Source organism: Pezoporus occidentalis, unplaced genomic scaffold (assembly GCF_034315485.1).
Source record: "Pezoporus occidentalis ecotype Australia unplaced genomic scaffold, CSIRO_AGI_Poc_V1 ctg79, whole genome shotgun sequence".
NCBI classification, from domain to species: Eukaryota; Metazoa; Chordata; class Aves; order Psittaciformes; family Psittacidae; genus Pezoporus; species Pezoporus occidentalis.
The window spans coordinates 2848193-2872687 of record NW_026916147.1 but is presented as its reverse complement, the minus strand read 5'-3'; the positions used below and the strand labels follow the sequence as shown (position 1 = coordinate 2872687).

Sequence of the window (24495 nt, the reverse complement as noted above, 5' to 3'; positions counted from 1 at the left end):
TTGATAAGACCAAAAACCACCTTTTAATGTCAATGCTAGTATCAACATTAAAACAACCGCAAACATTAGCCTGTCCAGTCCCTCACAACTACTGCTTACTTGGCTTAGACCCTGAACTGCAGTGACAGTTGGCAAATAAATCTGATTTGGTCATTTATCCAGCCAGCACACAGCATCAAGATGAACATTTCCACATTTGATAAACTGTGTCATAATTGCTGTATTAAATACCATGCATGTACATTTCTCAGAAGCTGATGGCCCATCCGTAGAATACTTACTTCTAGCAACAATAACAGTTCGGAATAAGTGACTATTCTCTTCCAAGGGTAATAGTATCTGCTTACATAAAGGGATATTTTTGGCACATTCTCAAGGTCTTCTTTCTTCTGCCTTGCTGTCAGAACTCTAATCAGGTATGCATGGCACCTACAGTGTTCCTGCATACTCCAAGTAATTAGCCTTTCCACTAATCACAGAGCATCTCTCATTGCTGCAAACGTACAGTAAGCTGCTTGTTCCTTAACCCTCAGGTTTCCTTTGCTCATTTCTTAAAGAAATGACTGAACACTGCTTACCTTGAACTACTCTTTCAATGCACACCATTTAGGGCTTTCCAAATAAAATCATTTCTGAGAATTTTGCTTGAAGCCGGATTTAAAGACATGAATTATCGATGTTTCAGCTAAAACATATCCCTGATCTTTCCCTTTTCTTCTAATAGTTAAGAAAATAAAAGCTCAGTGTTTCCTTGTGACCATCCTCACATGCCTTTCTGCTTGAAAGGCTGATCACCTTAGATAAAAACTAATTTACACTTGTGATTTATTAAGACAAGAAACCCATGTTTAAATGGAAAAAGGCTGTAGTAAGTGTCTATGCTCTGACAAATGGCAAAAAATACAGCTGATTTAACAAATGAGTGCTCAATCAATGATGCACTGAGGCACATGACAAAGGGAAGTCAAAATCCATTACACTGAAAAACCTCCTTTAAATTCCACTTCAGTGCACTGACCCTGTTGCTCAATGCTAAAGACTTTACAAGGTTTTTGGAAACATTTAGAAGAGCTTTTGTTTTGGCATTCACTCAGCTGTACCTCACAATTAACACCACCAGACTCCTTTCTAATCAATTATTCATTAAGATTACTAGCATATCTTTTGAGCCCCTTAACTTCACATCAGAAGTGTGCGAGGAATGATACATGCATGTGTACTTTACAGAATAAAAGGCAGACTCTAAGCAGGTTTTAACACTAAATGAGAACAAGGCTAAAAGAAGCGAAATCAACACTTTAAGTCAAAGTTGAGCTTCAGGCAAGCTGCAGGCAGTGCACAGCATGAGAGAATTTGGCTCTAGAAAGTACCCATGTGTTGACAGCTGAATAAGAGTTTGAAGGCTTAATAGTACGAAATGTTCCATCAACGATAATGTTACACATTACTTACTCACTTAACTACTCATCTTCTGCAGCCCTGACAGCTAATGACGTAAACCCCATTTGACAGAAGTTTTACCCTTCGCTATACAAACACGTTTATTGCAGTTACCAAGGCTAATGTTTTTTCCTCTCAAACAAAAAGAGGGAAATAATTTTCAGGAAATAACTATGAAACACAACTGTGCTGAGAAATTAAGAATGCAAAAAAATCTGAAAAGCTGCTTGAACTATGGAAAAAACACAAATTAATTAGAGCCTATTTCTGCAACTCTAATAATAGATGTGCAAGATAAATTATTAACAATTCATATTACGGTAGAACCTACTCTGTTAAACACAGCATTAGCAGGGAAGGATATTTGACCCCTTAACACATATAACTTTCACATATGGTTAAGAGAGCTTTGTTTTAAACTCCATCAGAAATCTAACTTGGGTGCTGAAGTTAGATGCTTCTCCACACAATATACAGAAGACCCCTATTATCACAGAAGCAATTAAGTGGAAAAGACCTTTCAGATCATCCAGTTGAAGTTATGAAGATTTCAGTACTGGTTTGTATTCATCTATTTTACTTGGGTCAGAAGGAACTACCAGCTAAGACACGAGGAAAGATGAGCCTAGCTAGTGTAACACATGCAGAAGCACTGAATCTGCAAGACCTAGGTACAGAGTTGGCTATGAAGTTTTGTGTTTGGCTGCAACTTGAGTAGTAGTATGCAGTGTAGATGCATGCATAGATATTCAGCAAATATGGCCTAATTGCCTAGCACTTGTGCATTTTCTAAACATCACAGCACAAGAAAAGTCTCAAGAAAAAACAAGAAATAAAATTAGCAAAGACAATCAAAGGGTAGAGACATAACTGTTGAAGTGCCTACAGCGCTACCAGAGTAGAATAGAGTTTCTGAAGATGTATTCAATAAAATCTCATAATCTAAGTGTGAGAAAGTCTGTAGCTACCAAATAGGATTTTAGTAAAATGACAGAGGTGCCTAATATTTCTTGATTCTGCATGCCCAGAGCTGCTGCATCTTCACTGAGAAAAGCACCTCTGCATTTGCTTTCTACACATAGTGATGAACACTTGCCTTATCAGGTCATTTACCAAAGGATGGATTTCATTTTCTAGAACCTGTTTTTACATTACAGAACCAATAAAAAAAAATTATCCATCAGCAGTTGGAAGCAAGAGCAAGTGAAGGAATACCTCTGAACACCTACCACATATTCAAGCACTTCAAAATGAAGTGAAATGATATTCCTCATGACCACACCTAGCTCCTTAGATTATCAAAGATCAAGTGCCTTAGATGCAGAACTCCCACTGACTGGATATTTTAAAGCTACTTATTTCACTAGGGACAGACAGAGGTGTCTAGAGGCATTTAAAATAAATAAATAAATAAATATGATAATAAGGTGCTTAGGAATGAAACTCCCATTGAAATCAGACTAGGTACTTTAAAAAGTTTTACCTACCATGACTTTGCAGAGCATGCAGAAAGTTAGTAATGCTTACTTAAAATGGCAACTGCATTCCTGAACTAAGACTCATTATCTCACATACTGTATCTGCAGAAAGTCTCAGTGTATCAAGAAGTATGCTTGAAATCTTGACAGCAAAACAACTTACTTTTATCAGACCAGCAGTACTGTCCATAAGCCAGCAAAAAGATTTAAATTGTCCCTGGAAGAGCCAACACTTCACAAAATTATTTAACTGTTCAGCTAATTTTGAATGTCATTCACAAACAGAGTGTCACGGTTTAAAACCAGGCAGAGGGCTCATTCACTCACTTCCCCCCTTCTTTCCCTCCCCCTACTCCCGGAGGGACAGAGAGGAGAATTGAAAAGAATGCAACTCCCACGGGTTGAGATAAGAACAGTTTAGTAACTAAGGTATAACACAGATCACTACTGCTACCACCAATAATAACAATGATAAAGGAAATAACAAGGGAAGAGAATACAACACCTCACCACCAGCCGACCGATAACTCGCACCCCCCAGCCCGACCAAGCTCTGACCAATACCTCCTCCAACCCCGCAGTCTCCCAGCCCTTCCGGCTAACTCCCAGTTACCTCCTGGGCATGATGTGCTGTGGTATGGAATACCTCTTTGGTCAGTTTGGGTCAGGTGTCCTGTCTCTGCTTCATCCCGGCTTCCCCTCCTCCCTGGCAGAGCATGAGGCTCACAAAGTCCTTGGCCAAACCAAAACATCACTATCAGTTCTGTACCCAGGCTAAAAGTCAAAACACTGCACTGCACCAGCTACCAAGAAGGAGAAACATGACTGCTATTGCTGAACCTAGGACACAGAGGTAAAAGATTAAAGGACAAATCCAACTCTGGCATTACTCTTCAGGGCTCTCACTGGAGTCAGTAGGCACCACTCATATATAGCTACAGGCAAACAAATGAAAATTGATATTTCACTTCTGTGATGTTCCTGCTTTACACTGCTGCAAATACACTTATTCCAGTGGATTTAGAATAGGACTAGATTTGAATCATGGAGTGCTGAAGCTAGCCCTGTCACTAACTGTACGAGTCTACCGAAAATTATAAATTCACCATGGTTCCCATGATTGGGACTGTACGCAATACCAGTTTTTCATATGTCTCTTGTTCTGTTAAGCTTCCAGTCATTTCATAGGATTTGGCTACTCAGAAATAATTGTTTCAAGCAAAAATAAAATAGTATATCTTCCAGCAAACAGACTAGCATTCCAATTGAAGTACAGTCTAAATCCTGAGAGGATTTCCTTTACTATCCTGATTTGTTCAAATAATCCAGAGATAGCACTTAACAGTAATGTTACACTTGCACAAGTTATCACTGCTTTCCAAAGAGAAAATAATCATTTAGATTTAAAGGTTAATTCCATGTTCCTTCATGAATCTTCACAGCAATACATGACAGACTGTACTGTACTGCAATCAAATACATAGCATCTTAAGAGAGGAGAAAAAAAAAAAAAGAAAAAGAGAAAAAATCCTCATTAACAAATCCATATTATCAATATTCTGTTCAGCATCAGAGGCCTGAAGCACAAACTATAGCTCTGCAATGTAAAGCAACCAACCAACAGCCCTTTTGGACAGTTGTGTGTCACTTATTTCTGCTGTTACCAGAGAGATCTATTTCAATAATCAGTTTTACAAATGTTCATTGTCAAGCTCACCATCATCTGTAAAACAGATCAAATGGTACCATTAAACATCCCCTCACACTGTTCATAACTGTATATGCAACCCTGTCCTCAGGGTGTATAGGAACAATGTTTAAAACAAAGCAATATGCACAGCTGATCAGACCAGCAGCTGATCAGTATTTAATCACCAAATCCAATATGAAAATAAATGAGGCAGAGCACAGGGGTGGAAAACAAAGGTAGATGGAAAATGTTAAATGAGCCACCAATTTATAGAAGATAAAAACACCCTCAGAAACAATTTATAAAACAATTTTCTTTTTACACATTTAATAAACATTCTGTCAGAGTAAACAAAATCTCAGAAGCTGGAAGTTTAAAAAAATCAATTAAAATGAAGTCACGGGAAATGGTGGGGAATTGTTCCTGGCAGTTATTTGATATAGTATGGTTAATATTTCTAGTCAGGCAAATTAACGGTTTTGCTGCTGTAGACTTGCACAATACATAACCTCTGAGGGTTTGTTCTGAAAGTTACAGAAATATATGCATAAATATTTTTATATAGCTACCTATTAGATGTACAGTAACAGTCATTTACTCTATAAACTTTTATACAGAGGAATTCTACACTACTAAAGCCGGCTGAAAAGAATATCTGTTTCTAAAAAAGTAACAAAACACACAATTCATTCCATGGGGCCCCATTTCACTTGTAAAGAATACTTCGAAAGCTCTTAGATAAAAACCTGCTTCTCTAGCCATCTGTATCAATAGATAAGCTTTTCTTTAACACTGTTCTACTGTATAATTTGTATTGTGCCACACTCATATTGACTGAAGAAAATTCAAGTGAGGCAGTGTCAGTTTCTCTTTCTATAGGGAAACCACTGAGCTGAACAGTGATGCACGTAAGGTCAAATCAGGATTCAACTTGTGTTGCTGCCTTAAAATTGTATAGGCTAAGGGAGAAATTGGTAGGCTTTGCAGACACAGTATAAATACCACTAATTAAACTTTTTCATTATCCTACTAATGTATCTTGAATAACAAAATAAATTCAGGTTCTTACTTTCCATACCCTTTCATGTATTAAGTCATTCAAATTTGCAAACAGTATTTTCTTCGTATGCTTCAGGCCAAACATTGCTTCCCTTCTGTGCCGCCAACCATGGCCACAGAAGGAAGCTCAAGTTTATTTAATTTACCAGCTTATCTCAACTTCTGCAGCTCATGTTTGCATTACAGATTTAACCACCTGGACATCAGGTGCAGGAAATAAGAAAGAAAGCAGCTTATCTTTATCCCAGTGCACTTTGCAAACACATTCAGGTTCACACGGATGGTTAAAGTATGGATAAGCAAACTGATGCAACCTTGCTTTGTTCAGAGGAATGAAAGGGGAAGAGATGCAACTGTTTCATATGCAGAGCTCACTTTTGTTTATGTTTGATCTGTACAAGCTGAAAAAATTATTCTCAGCTGTCACTGGCCCCTGCCTGCAGATACTGGAAAATGGAATACAGAATAGCTCTAGTCTATGTGTTTAGACACCTGAATGAGTCATCAGCAAGTGGGAGTTTTAGTCCTGCCTTGTCTTCATAAACTAAGACTCCCTCTCTGCTGAACCTTGTAGTCACATCTCTATTGGGTATCCCTTCATCCCATTTCTTAACCAGACTGCACACATGCTAGTTACCTACTCTTCTAGATCAAAACGCTGTGCTAATGCTTACACACCTTCAGGCTTTCAAGCTGTAACATAACATGTAACTTTATGAAAATTGAGCTGACAATTCAATGATACAAGGGAAATACATCAATAAAACTAGTTGTATTTGAACTAAAGAATGTGCAGACTAAAACATTACGTTGGCATTAGGTATTTCATAGAATTCCTCCTCTTTGTCCCCTCTACAGATCATACAAGTTATGTGTCCTGTTAGCACTCACATGCTACAAAATAGGAAACATACACTGAAAGGATCAGCAATGATTTTTAATTTCTTTTTCTTTAGTGACTGAAAGATTAAAAAAAAAAACAAACAAACAAAAAAAAAAACCTATTATCTCAACCAGCTCATAGTGGCCCAGAAAGACTAAATATGCATGTATCTGAAAAGTATTTCCCATCCCAACAACAGTAAGAATATCAGAAGTAATGCAATTAAGAGGATCCACCTATTAAAAGAAAACAATTTCTGAACTAGTTAACTTTGACTTACAAGAGCAAAATAATTTAGTAGAGAACAATGCACACTTGCTAACCTTTCACATTAACATGTGGCAGTGCTTTTTTCTTTGATGTTGGCTGTGAAGTCAGAGAGCCTGTTTAGTTATGCTCATAAGAACAGTCAAAATATGAAGATATGGCAGAACCATCTGCCATTAAATCTAATAGAAGAATTATACTTACAAACAGATGCATGTGAGTTGAAGAGAAAATAGGAGACGCTCACACAGATAAACTTATTACATACACAGAAATTACAGCTCAGGAAATACAAAGATGGAGAGTGTGAGAATTTCAGAGGAAGTGTCATATACAAATTCCCTGAACTTGAAATACAGTGTTCCTTAAATCATTGCTCTTGGCCACTGGGAGAGAAAGAATAGCCAGTCAGTCCCAGTATAACAGATTTTATTTTGCTGCAATAGTCTCAGCCACCCATGTATAAACTTATTTTCATCGAAAGTACATATCTTTGTTTCTATCCAGACTCACAGTACAACTGAGCAGCCACAAAATCTCTCTGTTGTTTTATTACCTACACAGTAGGAGAATTTTAGAAATTAAGATGACAGATTAATTACACTGTTCAATTTAATTAAATCTTTGAAGAATAATGGATCCAACAAAAAGCTCCCTAATAAACTGCAGACAGAGCTATGAAAGAACAGTGAGTTCACAAAAGAGGCGAAAAGGCCAAACTGGCACAACTCCCTTTCCACTGAAGTTCTCTTCTGAGTAACTCAGGCACAGAATCTAGAAATAAATACCTCCATAGTACCAGCCTCTGCGAACATATGTGCAGCTACAACCTCCAAGACCGCTCGGTCAGTCTGAATATTATTTGAGACATGTCATCTCTGTTAGCAATTAGATGCTTTCTTTCTGCTGACCCATTGCCTCAGCACAGTGCATAAGCTTCTTACGCAGACAGCTAAGACACCATAATGGACACTGCTCTCTGAGTGAACATTTCCAGGCTACAGAGAAAACAAAGCCTACCCATTCACTGTTTTCTAATGAATCAAGATGTACCGCTGGTGGCTGAGTGATGTAAAATGTCCAACAGCTAGGAGAATAGCCCCAAGCTCTTGCCAAATTATGCACTTCAGTATTACAGACCTGCTAGCAAAATGTATCAGATTTTCCTCCAACATGATATTTATCCTTTTGGACAAAGAGGACAGATAAAAATAAATTGTTGAACAAAATCTGATACCCAATGGAATAATGCGTTCAATGGGGAAAGGTTTTCAGGCAGAACAAAATATTACAGAATCTCAGATGAGCAGGACACACACACAGTAAATGCAAATGTATTCATTAACATAAAGGGTGGAAAACTTCAAAAAATAAAATTCATTAATATAAACATAAAATCTTCTTCCATTGCTGAATCTACCTGAAAAGTTAACTATCCAGTTAATGGGTATATACAAGGCCAAAACCAAATTTCAAAAGTGGCATTTTGAATCAAACATGATGAAAATTGCATTACTTCACTGAAACTGTGTGGCCATCCATGGTCAACAAGATACACAGAACACAGCCACCTGTATATTTTATTTGTTTATCCCATCTTCAGACATGCTGTCTCAATATTAAGGACAGTAGTAACTTGTTTAAAGCAAACAAACAAAAAGACCACACACATACACACACACAAAAAAAAAACCAACACAAAACAAAAAACCCACAAACAATAAATGCCCAAACAACAAAAAGCCCCAGTACATTAATTACACTATCAATTAGTTCTACATTAGTGCATCTGGATTAGGCGAAATTTTGCAGATGGATCTACGCGTGTTTGTTGTACCAACATCAACACAATCCCATCCAAAAAACAGGATTTCACTTATCATATACTTGCAGTCATTTGAAGAGAAAACCTATGAAGACTTCTCTAGTAGCCATCTGTCCTTCTTATGCCAATACAGTGTAGACAATTATGGCAATATTCCTTTCAACCTTTTCAACAAAGTACATTAAAAAGGTTTGATCAAATCCTCTTTATGCAATATATGTCACATTCAGTGAATACAAATTGATGACCTTGCCCTTTGCCCTGGCAAACTCTCTTTGTCTTTCCTCTGAAATGGTATATTTAAGCACAGTATTTTCTTAAATGTTGCCTTGATGTCACATGGAGAGAACACAGGCAGCTGAATGTTAATTAAATGAATTAATGGGATTTCTTGTATACCCTTCTTGTACACAATTTTGACACTCATGCTCTCATCTCAAATATTTTCTGTATGATGAAAAGACAGAAAGGAGTATTATCCAAGTAGGTCAAAAAAAAAAAATTTAAAAAAAAAGGCACAACCTCAAATAATTTAATGATACAGTGAAAAAAATAAATCCTCCTTTTTGTACCAAAGCACCAATAGATTATCTTTAAAGGGAATACAATAAACCCTTAAAAGAATCCTCAAGAACAAATTATGTTTAATAACTTTCATAGCTATGGACAATTCATTAGTGTGCTGTGTCTGAAACACAGACTAAAGAGCACCTCTCTTTTTTGTTCAGTTCAGTATGCAAATGGTTGTCAACCAGCCAGAGTAGGTGCTTTCACTGATTTTTCTCTACACTGCCAGCTAATCAGTCTCTTATTTCATCTGTATGCAGCCTTCATACACACATACAGGAGAAACAAAAGCATAAAAAGGAAGATTTAAGTGCTTACCTACAAATTAACAGGCGACTCTCAGCAATAGAATAGTTATTTGCATTATTTGTTTTACAGTAGTGCTAAATGGTTAGACAACCCAATGTGCAGCAAGCAGTATGTATTTATCAGGCAGTCTCTTCCTCTGAAAGTCTATAACCTGGCTTATGAGACATACATTAAAAAATCCCAGAGGACAGCAAAGAAAGCCAAGAGACAGATAGATATATGAGGGAGGTTGTCTGGTTTGGTTGCCTTTATTTATTTTTTTTACTTGATTTTTAGCAGTAATCCCTAAAGAGTCACAGAAGTTAACAGCAATGGCATTAAGTGAACAAGCGCACCTATCTGTTCATGTGCCTCAGAACAGAATGGATTCAGTAGATATTTATACAGTGAGTTCAAGGTATTGAGATCTAGCACAAGATGAGACTTTGCAAAGTACACACCCAAAGCATTTAACATAAAATGTAAGAGACTGACAAAGATGAGGGATTAAGAAGATGTGTTAAATACGTGCCATATTTGTGCTGTCATTGCTTGAACATTGGGAAGGTAAAGGGCTGCTTACTAGAATGAGAAACAAAGAACACTGTCTGTGTCACATGCATGTCACAGTTCATATTAACAATGAATTAGACAGAAAAGACTGTTTCTTTATTCATCTTTTGGGCGATAAGATGACCTGTTCATAAATAAATGAGGACAGAAGATTCTCCCATTTAGCTTCATCAAGCAACAGATAAGATAGATAAGAGGTCCCCTCTGGAGTAGAGTAGCCCACACTCCACTGACACAACACTGGTACTCACACAAGGCATTTCTCCTCTGATTTCTTGCACAAAAGCCAGAAGAGCTCAGGCTCCATCTCATTAGCATACTCTAGCAGGCTTTTTCCAGACTCTTTCCTGTAATATCCATGCCCCTCAGAAGCATCACCAAGTCTTAACTTCACTATCAAACTGTGTGACATACCTCACAGATATCAAAAATGGCAACTGGAAGATCTTAAACAACTAAAAAGCCCCCAAAAGTACAGTGTTCATAATACATTAACAGAATTAGCGCATGAGCTTATAGCATTTCCATTTTTCTAACCACACACAGATTTCAAGACTGAAATATCACAGAATCATAGAATTGTTTAAGTTGGAAAAGACCTTTAAGATCATCAAATCCAACCATTAACCAAACACTGGCAAGTACACCACTAAACCACTTTCTGAAGTGCCACATCTACAGGTCTTTTAAATGTCTCCAGGGATGGTGATTCCACCACTTCCCTGGGCAGCTTGTTCCAATGCTTGACAAACCCTTCCTGATTAGGAAAAAATTCTTCCTATTTTTTCCTAATTAATAATTTTCCTAATATGCAAGCTAAACCTCCCCTGGCAGAATGTGAGGCCTCTTGCCCTACAGCCTGTTTCTTGGGAGAAGAGACTGACATCCACCTTGCTACAACCTCTTTTCAGGTAGTTGTAGAGAGTGATAAGGTTTATATAAGGTCATTAAGAGTGATAAGGGAGCAATATGAAGCACACATAGCTGTTTTTTTCCTGGCTATAACTTGCAGCACTTCAGTACTTGACAAGATAAACTTCAAAATATACTACCCAGAAAAACAAACAAACAAAAAACCCCACCACCTAAAAAGCAACTTGTCTTTCTAATCCTTCCATTTTGTAGCAAAACATTTACTGAAGAAACCTTGCACTCTGGCACCAGAACAGCTTTTTCCATTGATTTTCATCAGGGCAGAATTCTACCTTTTTAAGTTTACACAAGGCACAGCTTCACTTCAGTCTTCTCCAGCAAAACAGACTAATAAAACGTTACCCTTAGCTTCTCTCCTTTGGCCACAGTTAACCATCTTCTCCAGGAATACATGAGACCATTTCTAAAATGGATCACAGACATGAAGTGGGGAAAATAAAACCTAGGATTTTGTTTTCAAACCCAGCTCATGTCTCTGCACAGATCTAAAACACAGCCCAAGAAACCAACATGTTAGCACCTCTTTTTTTGCAGCATAAGAGGAGCGGAAAGCAGGGTTGTCACCTCTTAAACTGTCTTTGTCACCAGAGAAGTCAGTGAGGAATTGCACCTCAGATTAAGAAAAATCCCATTTTACTGGATCACACTTCCCTTTCGGAAGTGCTGTAAGAAAAGAAAAAAGAAAAGTTGCTATAAAAAAAACCCTGACAGCTGCTGGACAGGAACTTTTGTCATCCTGAGCTCCCTGTCTCTATCTACCAAAAGAACTCTCAAAACCAGGGCAACTTGAAGTGAACCAGTAAACACATTTAGCAAAATATATCCCTTATTTGAAATGTACTATAAACCCACACACTGCAGCATCTGAAGCACACTGCTTGCGTTATAAAAGCAGCAGAGCAAGCAAAGCAAGCTTAGTGTTCTTCAATGTTGCCAAGGCATCAGCAATCAACTGTGAACAGCTGGGATGTCATCACTGAAACACACCAAACTGCCTTATGCCCATATTGAATCACTTTTGAATGCACTTTCCTGTCCTCTCCCTTTTTTTCTTTTCAAGCAAGATTAGCTCCCAAATAATAAAATTTCTTTTAAAAGGTCAAGTTCATTTTTTAACTTATTTGATGTATTTTTCACTTTTTTAATTCCATCCACCTAAACAGCCTATCAAAATCAATGCATTTGTAATGATCACAAATCCATGGTAAAGTCACTCTGGTTTGACTTACTACAGAAAATCTATCCAAAGCATCCCACAGAATACTCCTCTCCCAGCCATTTCATCATTGTTCAGGGCTGTATGGAATGAAACTTCCACCACTCAAGTCTCCTGCAGGATCCCACATAAAGATCTTACTGTGGCAGGTAGAAAAAACAGCACCCTCTGACCTAACAGCTTATAGTTATACTGACAAGCAAAAGATAGAACCTCAAACCTGCTCACCAACCTGAAGAGGCTACTGTATCTTTGCTTGACAGAAACAACTTTTAATCACAGTTACAGTGAAAAGATTAACAGTTACCTAGAAAAGACATAAGACATCTAAGATGTCCTTTCCAGCAGGTAAGTCTACTAACTCCTGACTTATTTGAAGTGCTTCTCCCCAGTCACATAGTAAACCCCTGCATGCTTTTCACACTCAGTTTTACCCTTTTAGTCCTCCTTAAGAGGAGGACTTCCATTAAACATGGAAAAGTAATTAAAAAAAAAATAAAGTGTATAAGCTTCAAAAATCATTTTCTTCCAAATTTTCTCCTGTCATACTCAATAACTCTTGCAGTGGCTCTGGAGTCTTTGTGATACACTTTTTTGCCTGTGCACTAGGGATGATTGCGAAGAGAGATTCAGTTCATGATCCACACGGCTACCACCGTTACGCTGACCACCACTGCTTTCTGTCAGCACCACTAGAAACCTCTAGAGATGCCTGACACAAAGCGGATGGTGTGACCAGAGAGCAAACAAACACACTAGTGCAGAAGGACTCCTCCAGTGCAACAGTGTATCTTCCACTCATTGTGGTGTGGACTTTGAATTACACAGAGGTGGAAGGCCTGAGAAGAGAATACTAAGAATGAAGACATTACCACCCAATTTGCAGCAAAGAGAGAGATTTGGGAACCAGCCAGTTTTGAAAGGGCTGGTTCTTTTGTAAGCAAGAGAACTCAAACTATGCCAAAAAAATATGCCCTCTGAGCCAAGAAGGCAGGAAAAACTGCTTGGCACAAATGCAAGACTCCCAGAAGCAGTGAAAGAAGAGCAAAGGAAAGGCAGTGTTAGACACTATTTTCCAGTGGTCACTATCTTGCTGTGTAAAACTTGTGAATAAGAAATTCATTTTCTGAAGTCCATGATTGTTTTCTTGAAAAGTAGTTCCTGCTAAGGGTAATTAGAAAATTAAAGCCTCAACTCATCACTAGGTAAGGGCTGGGTATGTGTGAGAAAGATTAAAACAATGAGCATAGGGAACAGGTTGGCTAAGCCTGGGCCAAAATCCTTGCAATGATGTTCCCTCAGGCTGCACTTCCACTTTTGAAATCAGAGGCTAAGCCTGCTTGCAGAGATGCAAGTCTGTTCAGAAACTAAGCAGCTCAAATCTGCTTGGCAAGAGCAATGTGATGATAACCCTATTTTTGTGTGAGGTTCTTGCAATTTCTATTAATTGCAAGTTTTACTGGGATACAGAAACTGGGAGTTCCCACTTTCCACAGACAGCTCTCAACTTGACCTTGTCTATGCCACTCAAATTCTTCTTTAGCATCTTCTTCAGCACCCATGTTATGTACTGGTGATCTCTGGACTAAGATCCTGGTTCCACAGTCTGAGGTCCAGGTTTCTTCTATTCAAAATCGAGCATAACCTGACGTGTAATAGAGAAGTCCTCTGCTAGGAAGCAAAACTAACCAAGTCTACATCCAGGGGTACATAAGCCTGTGGGATCCAGAGACTGGATCCAATCACAGCATGTCTACCCTGGAGATTGCAACCCAGACTTATTCCATTTTAGTCATAGGCACAGATCAATCACCCTGTACAGCAAAACACAGTGCATGTTGTGTGCCAGTAACACGAGTATTTATGAACCAGTGCCGGAACAGGGAAGTGGAATTCTTGCTTTCTATTACTGGTCCTGGAAGACAATTGTTGTTTTGCATTTAACCGGGATGTTTGTATCAGCTATCTGTGCAATTCTGGTTGTCCAAGCTAGCCCAAAGTTATGAATTCAAATAATAGACACCAGCCTCTGCAATGTTTTAGTCTCAAGCATCTGCATACACTCAATGCTTTGAGAAGGCAATGATACATCCTGCTAACAGAGTGACAAACTAAGCTTCTAATTTCACAAACTCCTTCTGGAAACTGTGCCACACAGTAGAAGAGGTGGCTCCTCCTACTAAAGACCTGAAACGACTTCATGAAAGCCTTTCATTACGACATTAGCAGAATTAGCAAATAAATGTGAAGCACATATAATTAGTAAGATACTGAGCTCAGTCTTAAGGCCCAGGGTTTGTAGACCACAGAAATAAAGTAGTATACAATCTTTCTTATGGCCTGATTACCTAAGTGTTGTCTTCAGCTATAAATAAGTTCCAGAAGCTGCCACCCTCTTTCCTCTTTCATCCAACCTTTTACTTCTGTTTCCACATGCTGGAACAGCATCTTTTCACTCAAGATAGCTGTATGATAAACCAGACTACTGTCATGGTCAGAATTTAAAACAGAACAAAGCACAAGAAAGCCACAACAAACAAAGAAGGGTTATTTTAATGCTCAGATCAGGTCTGTCTTCCAGCCCACTCTCACTCCTAGTAGTACTAGGACAATGGAAAGCATGGCAAGCTCTAGGGATGTGTGGGAACGAATAGCCCTGAGTGCTGAAAAATGGGCAGTTCTTATGTTACCTTTTGCTTCTCCGGAATTACAAGAAGGCTTTACTTCGCATACCAATACAAAACTGCCAGCAGCAGGAGCCAAAACAAAGAAAGACATCTCTAAACAAAACTAGTATTATGAAAGTGAAGGGGGATGGGCAGGATATACTCTTTAAACTGCCTCTTCCTCACAAATGTTAAACTGATCTTTCAATTATTGATAGCTCACTTTGTCAAATGACATTAAACTAGAAGCTGCCTAAATCTGTATTTATATTTAAAGATGTCAGCCAATGAGAAGTATGCTCACAGCCTTACTTACAAGAAAAAAAAGCAGGCCCTATGCAAAGCAACTTTGCAATCTGGGACTGAGGGGACTTGCTGTTTTCCACTATAATTAATCTAACTGAAAACTGGAACCAAGATTAAACCTACTCCTATTTAAAATCAACAGCCTCGTATTAAAATATCATTTATGCCAGTACATTAAGGGAAAATGACGCTTTCGTAAATGTCTTTGCTTAACATGGCAGTGACATATTCAGCGTGAAGTAGAGTTTTATCTTGTTATATAAAACAAACACAACTTGTATAACATCACTCCAAATACTAAATTACTAGGGAAAAGAACATGCAAGTATGCAGACTTGAATTCAGAAATAAAAAACAGTGACAAATAATATCACCTGAACTTAAATTAACTGAACAAAAATTCTCTGTGGCTACATGTCAGCAGCTTCACCAGTCAGCCTTTCAGTTGTGAAGGCTGGAGGAGGAAGGAGAGATATTGCATAAAGTGAAAATAAAAGTCTTCTCTTGTGAAAGCCAATACATCATCTTAAGATAGAAAAAAAAAATGGTCCCTAAATATCCACGACTACAATTAGTAATAGTCATTAAAAGCTTTCATTATATAGAGTAAGTGTAATTAGAGCATCTTGCCCGCACAGGGTGCGGCACACAGAGAATGCTAGAAGGATTCATAAATTAATGCCAAATCAGTCTCATTCCCGTCTACCACACAATCTGCTGTAAAAGAGAAAAATTGTATTTACACACATTAAGGCAAAGCCCACTGGCCTCTACAAAATTAGCCTAAACACGAAATGTAGTTATTTGAGGGACTCCCTATTTCATTATGTGTCTTAGGAATAACGGGATGAAGTTTGCCATCAATAACACTGAACATATCTGCTGAACCCCGCAGATTCCACGGCATTAATAATTTAAGCTCTTATGGGAATTTTGTCATGGTGGAGATAGGACTTGTCTGCAAACGGAGCTCAGGGGATGTTCAATATGATCTATTCTAGTATACACACACAATTGCTACATTTATCATGATGCAGAGGAAAAGAATGGTTCTTTCTTAAGGACTTCAGGAATGCTTCTTCTGTAATTTACACAATAAAACCTCTATTTCTAATAAAAAAAAAATATCACAGGTTCTAAAAAGACACTGTTGTAAGAATTATACTGGAAAGGTTTCTTCTTTTCACATTTCTATTACTCATGCATGTATGGTGGGGTTCAGCACATTATAAAATCAAATAGGAAGTCAGCAATCCAGCTCCTGACAGTAGTATTGCCTATGTAAGGTGCTGCTGTAAGCATGGATACTGTATGAGATTATGGCCTAAGCAGACAAAGCTGCGTGCTTGACTCAAGTGCAAATCTAATAGTTCTGTATGTAAACCAGTCAGTTCTGTTCATGATTACTAGATCACAATGAGAAAATACCCTCTGCACACACCAATAGTAAGCACAGAAACAACACATCCTTTTGAGATGCTTATGGTATTTAACACAGACTGAATTCAGACATTTGTGCAACAGCTAATCTATGGTAACTCCAGGTACAGACACATTTGCACTGTAACAAATGTATCTGTGTTCTAATTTAAAATAATGATTTACACACTTTTGCTCTATAATGGAAGTAAGCTCAAATGGAGTTAAAAAAAACTAGGCAAGAAAAAACTTTCAGAACCAAGTTCTAATTCTTAAAATAGAATTTTCAGAAAAAACTTCAAAAACCATTTCTGCCTGCATACTATTAATAAGCCCACACTGCACCTTCACTATGCCAGGCATGCACAAATCAATGTGCACCACAGTTTGCAAGTGGCAGAAGGACTGATGCTCCATTACAAAGCTCAGGTACTAGAGCAGCTAACGCAGTACTCATACACCGAGGAAAGTAGCTCAAAAAAATTCTTGAATTTGCTAAATCTCCATTGAAATAACATTTCAGTAAATGACTGTATAGGTGATCAGAAAGAATCTTAATGGCATAAGGTTGCCTCAGCATCTTTGTCCTGCTGATGAGTTTTTCACCATGATTTAAGATATATCCTGTAAAACCTGGAGGATAGCACCCAAAGGCCCTACAAGATTACTATCCAATTATCCATGAAAACTAACTCCCTATGAGTTCAGCTCAAGAACTTTATCATATAATGTCATAAACCAATTATTTTTCTATTGGGGTATTTGTAACAGAATCAGTTTGTAAAATCTAATTCAGAAGTTTACCACTATAGCAGCTTTCACTTGATGTTAACACCCGGAAGAGCTATGCTTAAGCATGCTATGTTAGTGTTGGCTCTCACACAATTACTTGGATGAGGCCTCCTGTATTTCTGATGACAATTAGAAACCATGGGAGCAAGAACAACAGACAGGCAGAGGATGTGGCAACTGGGCAGAAGGAATGTGTGCAGGATAGTTGTGGTATGCATACCCTCCACCTGAAAAGGAGCTCTCAGGCAAGGGGACCTCTATCCAGCCTAACCCAGAACTTGCTGCTCTTCCTTCTGCACTGCTGTTTTGTATGCACCAAAGCCAGCACAATCCAAGCACTCCCCAGAGATCTGCTGATCCTCTCTCGATTATGCTTCTCCAATATATCATCTTAATTTAGACTTTGCACTCCCCAGGGCTCTCCCTTCCCCAAACCCTTCTCCATCACAAACCTCTTTTTAATCTGCTTGGACATGTCTGTGTTTGACTGAACTCTGATGACTGCTGGATCTCTCTCTTGCTAGTTCTCCAAAGAGGAAGAAACTACTCCTCACTCTGACAGGGCTTTAAGAAATCCATACACCAAGTATATAACCAAAAATTTACCTGGACAGCCTACAGACAGTGACTACCACTGTGGCAAAACAAATGCCTAGAAGTCTTAATCTATATCATACTAATCTAGAGTGTTTGAACAGCTTTATGAAATAGTTTGATAAGATTGCAGTATTTTTTCTATCAGGGATGGCCTCTTCTGCCCCTAAAAGAAAGCACAACAATTATCTGAAAGAGGCTGCAGGGGGCTCTTAACAGCTTTTAAAATAATTCCAACAGCAATCAGACCAAAACAGACCTCCTCCCATATATTACAGGTGATAAAATTTTCTGTATATTATTTGATAACAGTGGATCAAGATGTTCTCAACACAAGTTCAGCTGCCACTGCACTATGCTGTTGTCTGAACTAGCATAACAATTTTAATGCCAAGAGTTAAATCAAACTGAAAAATAAACAAGAAGTCAGCATAATGCTTTGCAAGTGTTTACGGTGCAATAATTATGCCACAGCTTGACGTAGCAGGACTCTGATCATATATTTTTCCAAATGTCTTCGAAGTATCCCATTTTGACAGACCTTTATGAATGGGGGCAGGATCAGCCCTCTGCTAACTCTGCTTCAGTGTAAGCAAGCTGAGATAGTAAAGATGAAATTCTGTTTTAGTTCTCTGACTTGAATATGTATGCACATTGACCAGATCTGGGAACAGGAAGACAAAATGGCAGACAGGACAGCTGTGCTGGGAAGCCCACACTGTAATTAGAAGGGGACAAAGGAAAAAAAGGGCAGTAAAAGCCATACTTCTACTTGTATTAACTGAGTGACTAAACTAAGTGATAAGGCAGTATTCTGTAAATATTAGGCTTCATCTAGATTTTATTATTTTACAAGCTGTGTATGTTATAGTAATGCTCAGCTTGTATTTTAACTCCCTACTAAAAATATGGAAAGTAATAATAATAAGTACATTTTACACGTAAATTCATGTAACAGTTCTTACTTGGGGACACAACACAGTCTATAAAACGAAGTATCTATGTAAAATGAACTATGTAGTCTTTTTCTCTGGTTTAATTTGCCTGCAAAATAAGGAAGATGGATAGAAGCTGCTTCTCAAAGTCAATGACCAGAAAAATCTTACTGAAATGCTATACATGAGTTAAGGCTAGAGTAAAATTCACACTGTTATTTTGCAAACTCCTTCATTATAGTGCATTATCTGTATCGCGAATGCACCAAGTGATCTTTCTCGGGACTTCATACAACTTCACATGATTATGCACCCACTGTAGGGAACTCAATTCTAGGACAGGGAAAGATACCATGACCATCACTGAAGGAACAAAAATGTCTATGTAAGCACCAGTTCTCAGAAATGAGAAACAGAGCTAGGTCTAGGTGCCTATGGGTAGAGGTGCATGGAAAACAGTGAAACATTTGGGATGTATTTGTTGTTCTTATGGGGAAAAAATAAATAAATACACGCAAAACAAGTATTTATACCCTTTTCAAATTTCAAATGACTGATTTACCAACCGCATGCTGTCTATCTCCTATGAGGCATTGAAGAGTCACTTGAGTATCTGTTCCACTCATTACAACCAAGCTTTCTCAACCCTATACGGGATATTTACAGACTGTGGACTAGCTCCTCTAGTCAGAGCACAGCTGCAGCCAGTGCAAATACCACTCCCCATGAGCTGAGGGATAAAACAGTACTGTCTATTTAAAAAAAAAAAAATTAAAAAAAAATTCTTTCATGACAAGATACTTTTAGAACTAGGAGATTTGGGAAATACTATGAAAACATGCACAGCAAAAGCTGTCTTTCCCTTGCAGTCATTCTAGGTTATGGAGGACAGCACCACATCCTAGTTATTGTCTCCCCTGCTAGCCAGATGTTAGGCAGAGAACCTGCCACCTTCTTCTCAAAACAGCTAAGAGTAAGAACAAAATTGACTGTCCCTCATGCTGAGCAAGGGCCTCAGTACTGCTCCTCACTTTTCTTAAGAAATTGTATCTCCCAATCCACTTCCAATTCTGATTTATCTAAGAATTAGACCTCCTACAGATTGATTACTAGCTCCAGGCACTTGATAAGTCATGACAAAATTAAATTCATGGGCTAGTACAGTTTATTAGCGGGTTACTGAGTTGCTGGAAGGAAGGAAAATACCCTTACTTATCTCCCAGTGCCCTCCTACCAAAAATCTAACATACTTCACATCACTCACATAAGTCATGTATATGTCTGTCGTGGTTTAACCGCAGCCAGCAACTAAGTCTCACACAGCCACTTACCCTCTCCCTCCCCAGTAGGATGGGGAGGAGAATCAGGAAAAAAAAAGTAAAACCCTGGGTTGAGATAAGAACAATTTAACAATTGAAATAAAGTAAAAACAAACAAACCAAAAAAAACGCAACAAAAAAAAACACAACAACAACAAGTAATAAAGGAGAGAGGAAAGAAACCCAAGTGATGCACAACACAACTGCTCACCACCCACTGACTGATGCCCAGCTTGTAGCCAAGCAGTGATCAGCGCCACCTGGCCAGCTCCCTCAAGTTTATACACCGAGAATGATGTGCTGTGGTATGGAATACCCCTTTGGCTAGTTTGGGTCAGGTGTCCTGTCTCTGCTACCCCCCAGCTTCTTGTGCCCCTCGTCACTGGCAGAGCATGGGAAACTGAGAACTCCCAGATTAGGGTAAGCACTATTCAGCAACCACAGAAACATTGTGGTGTTATCAACATTATTCTCAGACTAAACCCAAAACACAGCAGTATATCAGCTACTATGAAAAAAATTATCTCTACCCCAGCTGAAACCAGGACATCATGAAGCACAAAGCCTATGAGGTCCAGAAAAGACCAACCTGTTAATTAACACCTTACACAGACAGGAGTGCGCTGAAAGACCAAGCACAAATTTTGCACTGTGAGGATTTGTATAGCAACACTAACATTCAGCCTCCTTAATTCATAGAAATTGCATTTACCCTCAATGGTGTGTTTGCACTGCATGTTCCTGTAAAACACTTAATTGGCAAATAAGCTTACATTGTTGATTTATCTAGCTGCATTATGTACTTGCTTTCCACAGCAAAACTTCCACAATGAAGTAAATTCTGTCAGCAGCTAATCATGTACCATTAAAAAAGATTACAGGAAAAAAAAAAAAATATCATAAATGCACAAGGACCTTCTCCCTAACTGCTGCACTATCTCACACAATTAATAATTTAACTATCTGAAACTTCACATGTGCAGGGTACTGCAAGTAGACCAGTGGCATTTTCACTTCAAATTTATATAGTCTTTAGTCAGTATACTTAATCTGCATTTCTAACACCTGCTTCAGTCAGCTATGAAGTGCAATGTTATCTATAAAATTTTCTTTCATCTTTGTACTGTCCATCTAACAAAAAATTATGATCGTGGATAATTATTTGACTTTAAAAAGGATACGGAACTTTTCACATGTTTTTTGATCATTTCTTGAAAGACATGCTCATATATTTGACATTCCATTTTATTAAAAGGTTTCAGTTTTTTTAAAAAACCTGGCTTTCACATTATTCATGTTATCTAATCCTATGTAATATAGCTCTCCTTCAAAGAGTTAACAGTCACTTTCCATACAGTAGTAAAAAATGTGGGAAAGAAACTAGACCACAACTAAGCAATGAGGCACCATGAGGTGTGCATTTTCAGGCTATTAGCACATGCCTCAAATGCACCTGGAGGAATAAGCTACAATGACTTTTCTACTCAGGTGGGTATCAACATTAGCATCTGTATCATACCACACTACAAAGTGACATCCCACCTTCACATATTAAGATACAAAATTCTCTAATTGACATGGAGTGGTCACCACATTTAGATACACGTAAAAAGAATTCTTTTTATTGGGAAGAAAAAATAGCAAATTTTCAAATTTTCAAATTCTTCACTCTGTCAGAGTTCACATACAGTCTGTACACACTGAGTTTTTTCATAGATAAAGGCAGATGATCATCTACTCTGATCTTCTATCAGCTAACAGGGAAGGGGCAGCATTAACCATTCTTGCAACAAGCCCTTACACTGGAGTTGATCAAGACGGTACCTTCAAAAAATATTTTAGAAAAGGAATTTTGTGATACAGCCTTTTTAAAAAAGTAGAAGCAACAAATAAACAACTTATCAGTATATGAAAGTAACCAGTGATAAGTGGGTGGAGAATGGGAATGAAGGATGAAAGAAGATCCTAGGAAGTACACACGTGTCATGCAAGAAAGATGATAAATTGTCTGAGTAAGCCTCAAGGAAGATGAAGGAATTAAAGATGGTTTGGGCTGGGGGTTTGGGGTGCTTTTTTGTTTGTTGTTTTTTGTTTTACATAAGCAAAATGAAAAATCTATACAAATGACAGAACACTGCTAAAAGAAGCCAGATAATGACAGACCATCAATTAAAGTATTTCCCTCCATTCCTTCAAAATAACTGGTATTTCCAAATGTTTGAATTAAGGATGAAAGCTGAGGGTTGTTTTGATACTTTAAAAGAAGATAAGACAAAACAGTAATGAAGGAACCTCTCAGCAACAATACAAGTATAGCCATTCAAAAAACAAAATAATGAACTACTGCTGTCCCACCCTGAAGGGTCATGACGGTTTCCCAAAAGTGCATTTTAAAAAGCTAACAGCAAGTAATAACATGAATTTCTGAAGGAAGCTCCAATTTTATGCTAACCATGCCTTCTAGCTGAGTTAAAGACTTTGCGAAAGCTTTTGACCTAACCTCTGGCACTTCCATTAAGACGGTATTTGTCACCCTGACAGCAAGAGGAATGGTTTCCAGCCACTCAACTTACAGTAATAATGATGTCCCTCTTGTTTTTATCCCAAGAGACTGAGGGCTGCCGATTCATGGACTGCTGAGTTTTGAACAGGCACTGCTAGGTCTGATAGAAAAAAAACATTCAAATCCAGGCAGAGCTTTAACCTGTTCTGGGCCAAAAATCAAGAAGCTTAATAAATTAATGTGTTTTGGATTAGAAGTTTTGCATAGAACAATACAGCACTGGTACTGCTGTTTGTAAAGGGATGTCATGAAACATGCATTCTGCTTTCTAGAATTCAACTCTCACTAGCTGCAGAATCCGCATTTGGCAGACAGAAGGAGAAAGAGGCCCATGCTCCATTCTGGATTAGTGCATGCATGTAGGTGACCCCTCAGCATACCAATTGTATTTTATAACATATGCAGATGCCAGGTGAAACTAACTCCTCCTTGCAGAAGCCCCAGCTCAAAATGCCAATGAAGCAGAAGACAGGGGTTTATATACTAATGTTCCAAATGAAGCAATGATTTCTCTCCACTCCTCCTCACCCAACACACTCTTCTCATGCAGGCGACTAAAAGCTTCAGCACAGAGGAAAGATCACTGGACCATTTCCATCAGAAGCTAAAACACTGGGGAAGAACATTAACAGTCAATTCTAAAAATATTTTCCTTTTGATGATTTTTTTAAAAGGAAGGGAGAAAATTACACATTTTGTGCATTTCCAAATCTTTCGGCAGGGAACATTTACCCTTAAATCAGGCCAAATTACTACATGTTTGTGTACAACCACAGTCCTAGAGGAATGCAGTTTTGCTTCTTCTGGTGTTAAAAGATACTACAGAGAGGGCAAAATAAAAAACAAATTGTCTTTCATACTGCCTCCCTTCTCAATTTCTCCTTCAACCTACCTAATGTAAAGAACCAATAAATGCAAGCACATTTTCACACAGACACAAATAATTACTTGCAAGAATTTTAAAACTTGTTTTACAAATGAGTTGTTCAAAGCTTTGTGGTGAGTTTTCACCTTTTTAAACAAAGCATAGGAATATTTTTCCAAGCATTTATCATAAACCAGTAAAGCAACTTTTCAAGGCAACCATTTTTAAAACTAATTTTAAGTAAGTGATACGACATCATTCCATGATACAAGAGTCAGTGACTTAACCAGAAATAGAACATCTTGATCTTACTTTCTAACAGAACTAGTGAGAACTCCTCCTGTTAATTTTATTTTCTTTGGATTGGAGTAAAAGGACAGGAAACCACCACAACACAGAAGACCAGAAAACATCAGAAACCAATACCTGGCCTTTTTCAACATTATGATCTGCACACAAGTTCTGCCCTAATGCAATTGTGGGGTTTTTTTTTCCCCAAGCACTGACCATTAACAGAAAGTAAGTAGAAACGGAAAAAAATAGCCCAAAACAAGCATATACTTTTGACAAAAAATTATATTTTTTCACAGTTAAGAGGACAATGACGAATTTTACAAATTATGAAAAAATAAGGGGGGGAGGGACTCAACATACTTTCTCAGAGGCAGTCACCAAGTACCACACCAAACAAGAACACTAGATATTGTTGCTGACAAAAAAAGTAGGTGTAACCTACCATTAGCTGTCATATAAGGAAGTGGAAAAAGAATACAAATATATTTATCTTTTAAAATACAGTATTTAATTATTTGGGGGC

At 38.0% G+C, this 24495-nt stretch overlaps 1 protein-coding gene across 16 annotated transcripts in view; it reads right to left on the bottom strand.

Moving 5' to 3' along the window:
• The window catches only part of SLC10A7 (solute carrier family 10 member 7), a 164636-nt gene that overhangs the window by 63478 nt on the left and 76663 nt on the right, over nt 1-24495 (bottom strand). Inside the window, exon 5 of one of the 16 annotated variants that reach the window (XR_009961609.1) lies at nt 9354-9470. The exons of 14 other annotated variants lie outside the window; for them this stretch is intronic. The gene's annotated coding sequence lies outside the window, so the exon portion shown is untranslated. Of the gene's footprint in view, nt 1-9353; nt 9471-14567; nt 14685-24495 lie in introns of all 16 variants that reach the window. One more of the 16 variants, XR_009961610.1, reaches the window with a different exon arrangement.